The following is a 12,128-nucleotide window of genomic DNA, read 5'->3' as shown; positions in this document are numbered from 1 at the left end:
CGAAGACGACAGTGCCGCCGGTCTAGAAGCAGTTTAGCTGATGTGACTAAACACTCTACTATCTTACTAGCATAGCATTTACAAATAAAGGACACATGAGGGCTCTGAAGTACTGAGTTTACAAAAGGTGAAAATTAGAAAATTAAGAATTAAACTTGAATAGTCACTTTCGTCTAGCTTATTCCCTCATTTATCAGGGGTCACACCACAGAGGAATGAACCACCAATAATTTTGGAAATTGTTTTAAGCAGCTGGAAGGGCATCTGCAGCATAAAACAATTTAGGCAGCCCAGCACTGAGAGAAAACCAGCTCGTAAGCATGAACAGTCAGTAGATGGAAATTTCACTTCGTCCTATTGAATATTTTTAATTCTGTCAATTAATTATTTTTAAAGTATCGTTTTTACTTTGGGTGGCGCGGCGGCACAGTGGATATCGCTGTCGCCTCACAGCAAGAAGGTCGCTGGTTCGAGCCTCGGCTGGGTCAGTTGAGTAACACTGTGTGTGCGTGTGTGTGTGTGAAGGACTGATTTGTTCAGGATGTTTACTATGTTTATTTGCTTTATAGTATAGGCCATACCCTTTACATTTTTGTGAAAAGTTTCACTTTTTGAGAAAACAAAAACCCCTCCTTTCAGCAGGCTGGCTATGGGCCTAAGTAAAATGACTCCTGTCAGGAAACAATAAGATTTTTTTTGTCTCCTTTATGAACGATAAAACAAAACATTCAAGACGTTTTTATCAGAGTTAGTGACAAAGTAGAGCTTTTATATAACAGTCTGTACAAATCTCACTGACGGAAAAATACACTGACAGCTTTTAGTGACGATAAATAAAAGGATTAAGGCCTGTAAAATAACATGCTTTTCCATCTTCAGCCACTAGTTGGCCTATAATCTGAATATTACCCTTAATGTTGTTTTATATCTCAAGTTGATTTAGTCTCGGTTTGAATTCTGATCTTTGGCTGAAATTTACAAAAGAAAACTAATATATACTCATCTAATTAAAAAATAAATGTAAGAAGTCTTTGTCCATGGTATATAGGGCAGATCTACAGGTGTAAATCTTCCAATATTAAAAGCAAGCTTATCATTGCACTGGTCAATTCCTGCTCTGCTATTTTTACACTTTATATCTTTCTCACACATTTGCTTGCAGAGAAACAGAATTAGCTGCAGCTCTTTTCACACTTTTAGCTACTCAAAGTTTTAGTTTCATGACTGAGGTCAGTTTTTAAGTGCCTTAAATCACAATGTCACTAGTTCAAGTGTCATCTGCATTAGATGAGCCATATGTTGCTATATTACAACATCAGTAACTCATAATATAATATAATATAATATAATATAATATAATATAATATAATATAATATAATATAATATAATATAATATAATATAAAATAATATAATATAATATAATATAATATAATATAATATAATATGATATGATATGATATAATATAATATAATATAATATGATATAATATAATATAATATAAAATAATATAATATAATATAATATAATATAATATAATATGATATAATATAATATAATATAAAATAATATAATATAATATAATATAAAATAATATAATATAATATAATATAATATAATATAATATAATATAATATAATATAATATAATATAATATAATATAATATAATATAATGGTTGTTGTTCTACATGTTCCTTACACAAGTACATCTATAATCATCACATTACAGATTATTTAATAAAGAATGGTCTTCTAAAAGGAAGATATCTTGTTATCCTGGATAGGTGTAATTACAGCATCCACCAACAGGAGAAACAGGCCACATTTGACCAAAAGAAAAGAGAGTCACACTACACATAAACCATAAACTAAAATGCATACACATAAACACACATTCATTAGTTTTTTACACTGGCTATGACACTTTTTTCAATACATTTAACAAGTTTTTTAAACTCTTAACACGGTTAGCACAACATCCGTCTTCGTGGGCTATACAGTTAACCTATTTCTTGTTGCTTTGACACAAAATGCATCCAGTTAACACCAATTTAAAATGCTTGAACTTCTTTTACATACAAACTCAACCAAGACCATAACAATGTAAATTTACAGTCCAATTTACCAATGCTTTCGAACAGTATGTCAGAACAGATAACACCATGTTCTAAACAGAACCTAAAGCCAAAGTGAACAGCTGTTCATTTGTGTCAATTGAAACACAAACATATTCCCTATATATATATATATATATATATAGGGAATATATGTGCTCACTGTTCCTTTCAAAAACCTCATGAGTCCTCTTTTTGAACGTACAGTATGATCATGTGATTTGAAAAATATCAACACATGAGTGTGCTTTCTAGATGGGAATCAGCTGTCATATATATATATATATATATATATATATATATATATATATATATATATATATATATATATATATAACAACAAATTACAACTCCACTTGAGGATGTTGAGGAGGAATCTACTGATGTTGAGGAAGAGGCTACTGATGTTTTTTTGTTTTCTGCACTGTTTAGTAAACTGTTTAGCAATTTATAGAGAAACTTTGCCTTTATTCTGAAATACAGAGAAAATGTTGATGACAAATTATTTATTATGACTGAGTATTCTGACTAAAGACAAACACTTTGGACTTTATAAAGTGCAGTACATGATGTAACCTGTGTAATGTGTTTATAAATCTTAAACAGTATTCTTGTGGTCTTTGTATTACGTGTAAATGATTTACTGTACAGTGAGTGAACAATTTTTATTTGTTATCTAAATTGTTCTTTTTACTGTTTTACATGTCTGGTTTATACTTGCTATGTAATTTTATTACTTGACACATTCAGTTGTGAATTGTAATAAAATATTATTACATTTCTAAATAAAAATGGACATCTGCGAACCAAAATATTTTATTTATTTGTGCATGCAGTCACCAAAAGATCAAAATGCCTGGGGCAGTACCCTGAAAATGCTATATAATATAATAAGGTACATTTTCATACCTTCCTTGGGAGTACAAAATTGTCCCTTAAATGGTACAAATAGGTACAATTTTTTACCTCTAAACAGAGGTACAAAATTGTACCCTTTAGGGTACCACCCCAGTGACGGGCCATTTGTACCCTAAAAGGTACAATTTTGTTCCTTTTTTTCTGAGAGTGTGCAGTAAACTACTCTATAAACCTGTCGTTCATTAGTACAGACATTAGTTATACAGTACAGTTAAGCATTTACACTGTGTCTAATTACCTTTAGAGAATCATGAAGTTGGAGGTCAATCAAGTCCCACATGAACTTATCTATGTTGACGAGGCTGACTTCAACTTAGCGAAAAGGCGTTGTTGTAGAAGAAACATAATAGGCCAAAGGGCCATGGTTACCATGCTGGGCCAGAGAAGAAGTTGGGCAAATGTAGAAGACCAGGCAGAATAGAAAATTATTTTGTTTTTTATTATAACTGCGATGCTTTTTCTGTTTGTATATCTTGCAGTGATGTCCTGAAACTTGTCTATAGCACTTATTCATTGTTGCTCTTATAGTTGTGTAAGTTACTTCCTTGTCCTCATTTGTAAGTCACTTTGGATAAAAGCGTCTGCTAAATGACTAAATGTAGATGTAAATGTCCTTTTGCAAATAAAATATGTACTGCAACAATTCTGTATCTGTATTTTTTTACATAAACTGTAAATTTTATAAAGCAATTTTTTCTTTATTTTTGTATTGAATTTTTGCAGTAAAAGAAAGAAAACGCATTTACTAAACCCAACAAAATGAAAATGTAGAGAGACTTCAAATATAAGGGCAGAGCTGACACATAAACTAATGCAGTTTCTGTAATGTCAACTGATGCTGGTGTTTTTATTGTCAGTGTGTTCTGATTGACTGAATGTTTATGTTGGAAGAGAACATGTGTTTGTGTTTTGAACAATAATTTCATTTTGAAACATGTTTGCAGTGTTTTGTTAGACATGGTGTAGTGTGTTAGTTGATTATTGTATTTTGAAAAGAAGTTTAGAGGTTTAGTTTACAATGTGTGATTTTGAGCATGAAATTAACTGTTCTGTCAATTGTGTATTTTAGGTGTGTTGCTGCGTTAAGAGTTTTACATTTAACAAACTTGTTAAATGTATTGAAAAAACTGTCATAGCCATTGTAAAAAAACTGTAAATAGCACAATATAAAGAGTTAAATGATTCAGACTAATATATTAGTATAAAAAAAGGTTTTTACTCTCTGTGAGGTCAGACATTTTGACCTTTAGTGTCAATGCTCAGTTTTAAAAATCAAATTTTCCACTGCAATGGACAGTTTTGGCTGTTTTTTCGCACATTATCTCTTTCACATTTGCGTGCAGAAAAGCAGATGTAGCTGCAGCTCTTTTGCACTTTTAGCTTATTCGATCTACAATTCTGTGAAGGACAGACCACGGTGGTTTTATTTTAAATTTTAGCAGAGCTCATTTTAATGCAGTGTGAAAATACAGTATCTTGTTCAGTATCTTTTAGAGTATCTGTTCTACTCTTTACTGATCAATTGATCAACACTACGCTATAAACAGTAAAAAGTAAAGCAAATGTCATTAATTGTACTCTTACAAAGGCACATATATGAAATTGGGCTGATTATAAAGTAAGCGAATGGATCTGACAAAAGAGAAAATAGGCCAGAGTATTTCTGAATCAGCAAAGTTTGTGGATTTGTTTTCAATTCAATGTAAAAACTGGACAAAAGCACGCACCTCTCTCTTAATTGGGTGCTCAGCCAAAACCGCAAAAAGTGTAAATTAAATGTAAATCAAAGGCGGCAACACCAAGGCTCCAAAAAATACAGAACGTGTAACGTTTTAAGCCACCCGGCTCTTCATTAGACAATGATGTTCATCAAACAACATTGTCTGATGAAGATCCGGGTGGCTCTAAACGTTACACGCTTTGTGTCAGCCTTTTTAATTTAATAAATTTGTATTTTTGGAGCCTTGGTGTTGCCGCCTTTGATTTACATTTGTTTTAAATTTAAAGTCATCAAAGATTAATCAGAGAGCCCGTCCACTTTTGTATTGCCTACTGTATTACCTACCTTGTACAACCTACTGTGACTATCATTCAAATAAAGAAAGTAATGAAGTTTCCACATCGTTTGTGTTTCTGTACTACAACACCAGTCTTGTGTTGCACTAGTAGACTTTTTGGTAATTGGCAAAAATACATGATATGGGTGAACATGATTTTGAAATCATTTGAATTTAAATTCACGTTCCATGAAGATATTTTGTAAATTTCCTCCTGTAAATATATCAAAACATCATTTCGGTTTAATAATGCATCGGTAAGAACCTAATTTGGACAACATTATAGTGATTTCTTCAATATTTAGGTTTTTTTTAACCCTTAGATTCCATATTTTTAAAAAGGTTGTATGACCACATAATTACCAGATTATAAAATATGCTAACAAGCCATACTTTAATGGAAAGTTATGCAAATGATGTTATTATTTCAGATGATGTTTAAATAAAATAATAATAATAATAATTAAATAAATAAACACTTATGATTGGGTTTGTTGTACAAGATCACAAATTAGCAATTTTATGTTGCTTGGAAATACTTTTATATGATTAGATTACATATTTAACCAAGAATGGGTCTTTAAAGAAGGAAAATGTCTTGTTTTTCTGGATAAGTGTAGCTACAAAATCCACCAGCAGAAGCAAACAGGCCATATTTGACCAGAAGAGAAGAGAGCAAACAACACATATCGTAAAATGCATTAATTATCACAATTATACAGAAAATCATAAAGCCTCAACAAAATTTAAAGAAGTATGATTATTGTCCTTGCATTTTTAATATAAAATTTTAGATTTCCTGACTCTGCTGATTTCAGTCTCCTTTATTAAAAAAGACATTTCATTATAATTAAAGTTGATTTCAAGAGTTCACACAGTTGATTTATTATAAAGTGTGTTTGGCATGCTGACCTGGGAGAGAGCCCTGAGCTCATAAGATCCTTGAGCCCAGAGCTCCCTCCCATTTGCAGGGAGAGAGTGGAGTTTGAGCTCATGTAGATCTTGAGAATTCCCCTGTTGTTTATAGCTGAAGACAAATTAGAGATTGCTATGGAGAGATATACTGCTGGCTAAGCAGTGGCGAATTTAGGCATGGGCAGTCGTCCATCTTGTGGCATCCACAAAACCCAACAACACAAAATCCCAAAACCAAATTTTGGTTTAGTCAATTCACTTATGTCACATGTCTTTATACTGTGGGAGGAAACCAGGGAACCCACGGGAAACCCGTACAAGCACAGGGAGAACATGTAAACTCCACACAGAAATGTCGACTAGCCTGGTAAGGACTTGAACCATGTGACATTCTAGTCGTGAGGCAACAGTTTTACCCAATGTGCTGCCATGCTGCCCTATCTAGAAAAAGGGGGAGGAGTAGGGGTGGAAGGGGGGATTCTTCAAGCCAAAGTTAACTGAGGTATGAAACTCTGGTTATTTATAGTGACTTAAGTATGGTCTGATTGGTGAATCATGTGCTAATGCTAATGCAGGACCAGCCATGGTCAATCATAAGCATGTGATCCTCTCAAAATTAATTTATAAATAAACTTCAAATGATAGATATTTTGATATGATCAAACTACAGATAAATCACAGATCGCTTTTAAATATACAGACAGAGGTTCACATATTAATTCATATGTAAACATGGAACCATATCATAAACAGGATCAGAATGTGATCATATAACTACAATTTTTAATAATGAAAATAGTAAATGTTTAATATATGTTACATTAAAAAAGAAAGTTTCCACAACAGTTTTTAAAGGGTAGTTCACTGTGATGGAATTTTTTAAGAGAAGCAGTTTGGTTCTGACCAAGGCCCAAGCTTGATACATTGTAGCAATCCTATAGCCTGGAGTTAGAAAACCACAGCAAGAGTGAGTGAGTTTACGTGCACTGATGGGTATAAAACTGTCTGTTGAGAAGACTGAGACACAGTCTCTTAAACATTCACAACTACATTTTTGCTTTGCTCTAACCTTTGCCTGACCCGTTTTAGCAGATTTTCGAGACAATCACCCAATAATAAAATTTGCTCACTATTTACTGTCCCTCAAGTAGTTCCAAATCTTTATGGATTTCCTTTTTTTGTTGAACACAAAAAAATGAAAAATGTTAGAAACCTGCAACCGTTGACTTTCATGTTAGGGAAAACAAATATGCAAGTCAATGGTTACAGGTTTCCAGCATTTTTCAATATAAATTATGTTGTATTCAGCCGAAAAGAAAGAAGCTCAAACAGGTTCATAAATTATAAAAAATGAATTAAAGTAAATTATTACATTTTTAGTTTTGGTTGGACTATGCCTTTAAGGCCTTTGAGTGTGTAAAATAACATGTTTTACCATGTTTAGTCACTAGTTGGCGCATCAGCGGAGACACTATTGTCTTTTAGGAGAGAGGTGCTGTTTTTATACTAATAAACTTATACACACATACTTTTCTATCAATTTTTTAAAGGAGATATAATATTGATTGATATATTAAAAGTATGTTTGGCATTAAAATCAAACTCTCCATATTACTGGTCAGTTTCTGCTCTTGTTTTCACACTTTATCTTTCTCGCACACGTGTTTTCATGCAGAAAAGCTGAGGTAATTGCAGCTCTTCAACACTTTAAGAAAATAACACTGATGTTCAATTCATTAGTAAAGAGCACATAAATTAAAATAAACAAAAATATGTCAACTGTGATCGCACTTTGGTTTAACGTCTTCTGCTATTAAAATGCTGACACTAGTCTTTGATGAAACCGAAACTCTCAGGAGCTAAAAGTGTCATAATTACTGGACTTACTTCTGCTTTTCTGTATGCGAACATGTGTGAGAGAGATGGAGTGTGGTAAGCAGAGCAGAAACTGACCAGTGCAGTAAAAATTGCTTGATAGAAAACATAAGTGTTGACTGAAGGGAATCTGTTGAAGCAGTACAGCTAGTGTGTGCATTGCTACTGGTCTGACACTGGTCAGTTTCTGCTCAGAATTGAGTGCAGCTGTCTGACAGTTTAAACCAAACTGAACTACAATGTGGGAAAAAAACAGCATTCTTCATATGCTGCCTGAGCCAAAAATGATGACCTGCCACAGATGAAGCAAACAACACTGAGCCTCTTTTAACAAGGCCATTGAAAGTGCCAATAGTATGTATGTATAAAACATTCATTGTGTTACTGAATTTTTTAGAAATAAAACCACTTTAATAAATATATCTCTGAAAACAATAAACATTTCAAACCCCATGAACATGGTTGTAGAGTATGTATAAACACATAATAAATACATTGATTTATAAATAATTACATGAAACAAAAAATATAATAAAATAAATTAACATGAAAATAAAAACTAAACAAAAACTGAAATAAAATGTTCTTATTACTTAATCTTCTTATACATTTAATTAAATACATTTACTAAATAAATATATGCAGAGTAATAAACAAAGCCAAATAGTTATTCATTAATATTTAAATAAATAAATGCTGCACAAATAATTAATAAAATTGAATAAAACTAAACATGTATTGTAATATGAGAAGAAATAACACAACAGAAACTATTATTCAAAAAACAATTAACTATGATATCAATATTCATTTATTCAATTTCGTTTTGACTTAGACCCTTTATTAAGCCGGGGTCACCACAGCGGAATGAGCCACTAACTTATCCAGCACGTTTTACGCAGCAGATGCCTTTCCAGCTGCAAACCATCTCTGGGAAGCATCCATACACACTCATACACTACGGACGATTTAGCTTACCCAATTCACCTGCTCCGCATGTCTTTGGACTTGTGGGGGGAAACCAGAGCACCCGGAGGAAACCCACGCGAACACAACATGCAAACTCCACACAGAAATGCCAACTGACCCAGCTGAGGCTCGAACCAGCGACCTTCTTGCTGTGAAGCAACAACACTACTGTGCCACGGCGTTTCTATATTAATATTTATTATTATTGTGATTATTAATGTTCACAGTATGCATTTTGACTTTATACAATTAACTGTATACATCCTTTTATATTCACATCAGAGTCTGATTATTAAAAATGTTTGTTACAATGTAGCTGTAACGAATGTGGCGGATGACCATTCATCCGCAAACCAAAGGAAAATCTCTTGAATATTTACTGACTACTTCCTCAATGGTACTTCCTGGCATCCACCATTTATAAGCACACTGTTTATGGCTGTTTCTCAATTCCAAGAATGCTGAGAACAGACTCACATTTTTGTGGAGACCGGTCTTGCCAAGTTATCTTGAAAGAACAAACTTGGGAGACCGCGAGAACACAGAATGAGGAAATTTATTGGAAAATTATTTAATTTAATTTAATTCTCTTCAATTCAATTCAATTCAATTCAGCTTTATTTGTATAGCGCTTTTACAATGTAGATTGTGTCAAAGCAGCTTCACATAAATGGTCATAGTAACTGGAACAGTGTAGTTCAGTTTTTAGTGTTTAAGTTCAGTTCAGTTCAGTTTAGCTCAGTTTAGTGTGATTTAAAATCATTACTGAGAGTTCAATCACTGAAGAGCAATTTCATCGATGCGAAGCTCTACCAATCCTGAACCATGCGAGCCAGTGGCGACAGCGGAGAGGGAAAAAAAACTTACCTGATAGGAGAGTGAAGAAAAAAAACCTTGAGAGAACCAGGCTCAGTTGGGCATTACCATTACTACCATTTTAATTTCTCCGCTGGCCAAAAGGTTTGTGCAGAGCTTCAGTCACCGCGGTGGAGACTGGAAGCTGGCCTCAGCGAAGACTCATCTGTCCCTGGAGCATCACTGAAATCAAACTCATGTTCTCCACTCCCCATGACCATCAGCGCAGCAGCAGCTCAGGATACGGCCTGGTCCCGGATATGGAGACCTTGGGATCATCTCGTCGCTGGTCTTGGATCCAATCAGTGACTCCGCATAATCTGAGGACCTCGGGATGAGTATCCCCAGGTGGAAAAAGAGGATAGAGAGAATAATTAGCGTAGCTGCTGTTCATAGTGTATATATAAGCAAGATGCAGAAGCCTGTGTGGAACCCGCTAAGTGATGCACTGAGTGCATGCTTTACTAAACAGATAGGTCTTTAATCTAGTTTTGAACTGCGAGAGTGTGTCTGAGCCTCGGACGTTATCAGGAAGGCTATTTCAGAGTGTAGGAGCCATAAAGGAGAAGGCTCGACCTCCTTTACTTGACTTTGCTATTTTAGGGACTACCAGAAGCCCTGAGTTTTGAGATCTTAAAGAGTGAGTTGGATTGTAGCGAGACAGAAGTTTGGTTAGATAAACAGGAGCTAGATTATTTAGAACTTTATAGGTGAGAAGTAGTATTTTAAATTTAATACGAAACTTAACAGGCAGCCAGTGTAAGGAGGATAAAATTGGGGTGATATGATCATATTTTCTAGACCTGGTCAGAACTCTGGCTGCTGCATTTTGTCCTAATTGAAGTTTTTTAATAGAGGATGCTGGGCAGCAATTTAAACATTACAGTATTCATACAACAATTTATTGTTTTCCCCTTTTACAAATAATATGAATTTGAGCAAATAAACCCACTTTATATGTTTGTGCCTTTATAAAGATTTTCATGGTAATTTTTACTTTCACCGTTTCATTTAGTGAAACTCCTGAGATAAATAAGTTATATCTCTGAACTTTAATAATAAACCTATATTAAATGCTGAGCTTCCCACCTTCTTTATTCAGCCGCAATGACTTCTGGAACTTCTCATTTGGTGCTCAAGTCTCCATCGATGTGTCTTTGATATCAAGAATACATCCAGGAACTCTCACGCGTCCTCCGTTCTTGAGTTTTGGAACTGAACTTTGGTAGTTGATGATGACGTTACACGAGAACACGAGGGTGTAGGAGCGCTACCGAGCGTTTTCCTACTATTGTGTTTGCCATTGTGCTATGACCTTTCTGCCTGCCTTTTTGACTACTGCTTTTTGGATTTTGTACTCTGCCTTGTTTGCTTTTTCAGACTGCCTTTTTTTTTTTTTGCTTGACTTTGCCTTATTACAAGTACGATTCCTTCACAGAAGCAATGTGCCAAGGCTGGACAGAATACACAGACAGATAATGCTCAAACTAAAAGTTTCTTTATAAAAAACAAATGCACCTGCCATTCGCCGGTCATCGATAGGGAATGCAGGCTGGATACTGGCAACAGAAAACTTCTCCCTCTGGACCCGTGGCGAGGGACTTAAAGTATCAGGGTGAGGAGAGATCCCCAGTAGCAAAGTGGGTGCTGGAGCTGGTGAGCACGGAGGTAGAGGCTGGATTCAATACAGCGAGGTGACTGCGCAGATCACTGGTATGGCATCAAACAGTTTACTTGACTTCGACAAGACTAAACTAGACAAGACTATTAGAGTGGTAAAAAATGATGGTGAGAAGAAATACACAGAGTACATGATACGAAATCAGAATAATCTGGCAAACAGCTTCAATAATGGGCAGTATTGTAGAGGAGAGAATACGATCAAAAGAGCCACGAATAGGTAATGCGTGCGCGCCAGCCCTGATTGTAAGAGGCAAGAGCTGAGACAGAAAACAGATGAAGACAGAGAAGCCCGGATCAAACCCGGCCCATGACACAATGTTCAAACTCTTACATAAAGAGAATGAGTAAGGATTCAGAAAACATTTAAACAACTTTAATGATAAAATAAACACAAAACAACTGAGTAGGAGCAGCCTTTCAGATGACTAGGTGAGGATGCAGGCCCAGGATGTAGTCAGGGCAAGGACCCATGGTGGAGCTGAAGGAGGGATGAGCCATGGTGCAAGTGTGGCAGAATACAATAGCAGACCAACAGACTGAAGGCTGATTTATACTTCTACGTCAAACGCCGGCGTATGCTACGGCGCTGATGCATAGCCCTTCGCCGTGGCCATCGGCATTGCTGATGTGCACCTCTCGAAAAATGTTACTATATGTCGCAACGACGCCTAGCGCAAGCTTTGTGATTGGTCAGCGCTGACAAGTCTGGGCGGGACCGAGAGCCGCGCGAATGGCGCGAGC

Source organism: Danio rerio, chromosome 22, assembly GCF_052040795.2.
Source record: "Danio rerio strain M-AB ecotype USA chromosome 22, GRCz13ab, whole genome shotgun sequence".
NCBI lineage: Eukaryota > Metazoa > Chordata > Actinopteri > Cypriniformes > Danionidae > Danio > Danio rerio.
The sequence above is the reverse complement of the archived record's forward strand: the minus strand, read 5'-3'. Positions refer to the sequence as shown.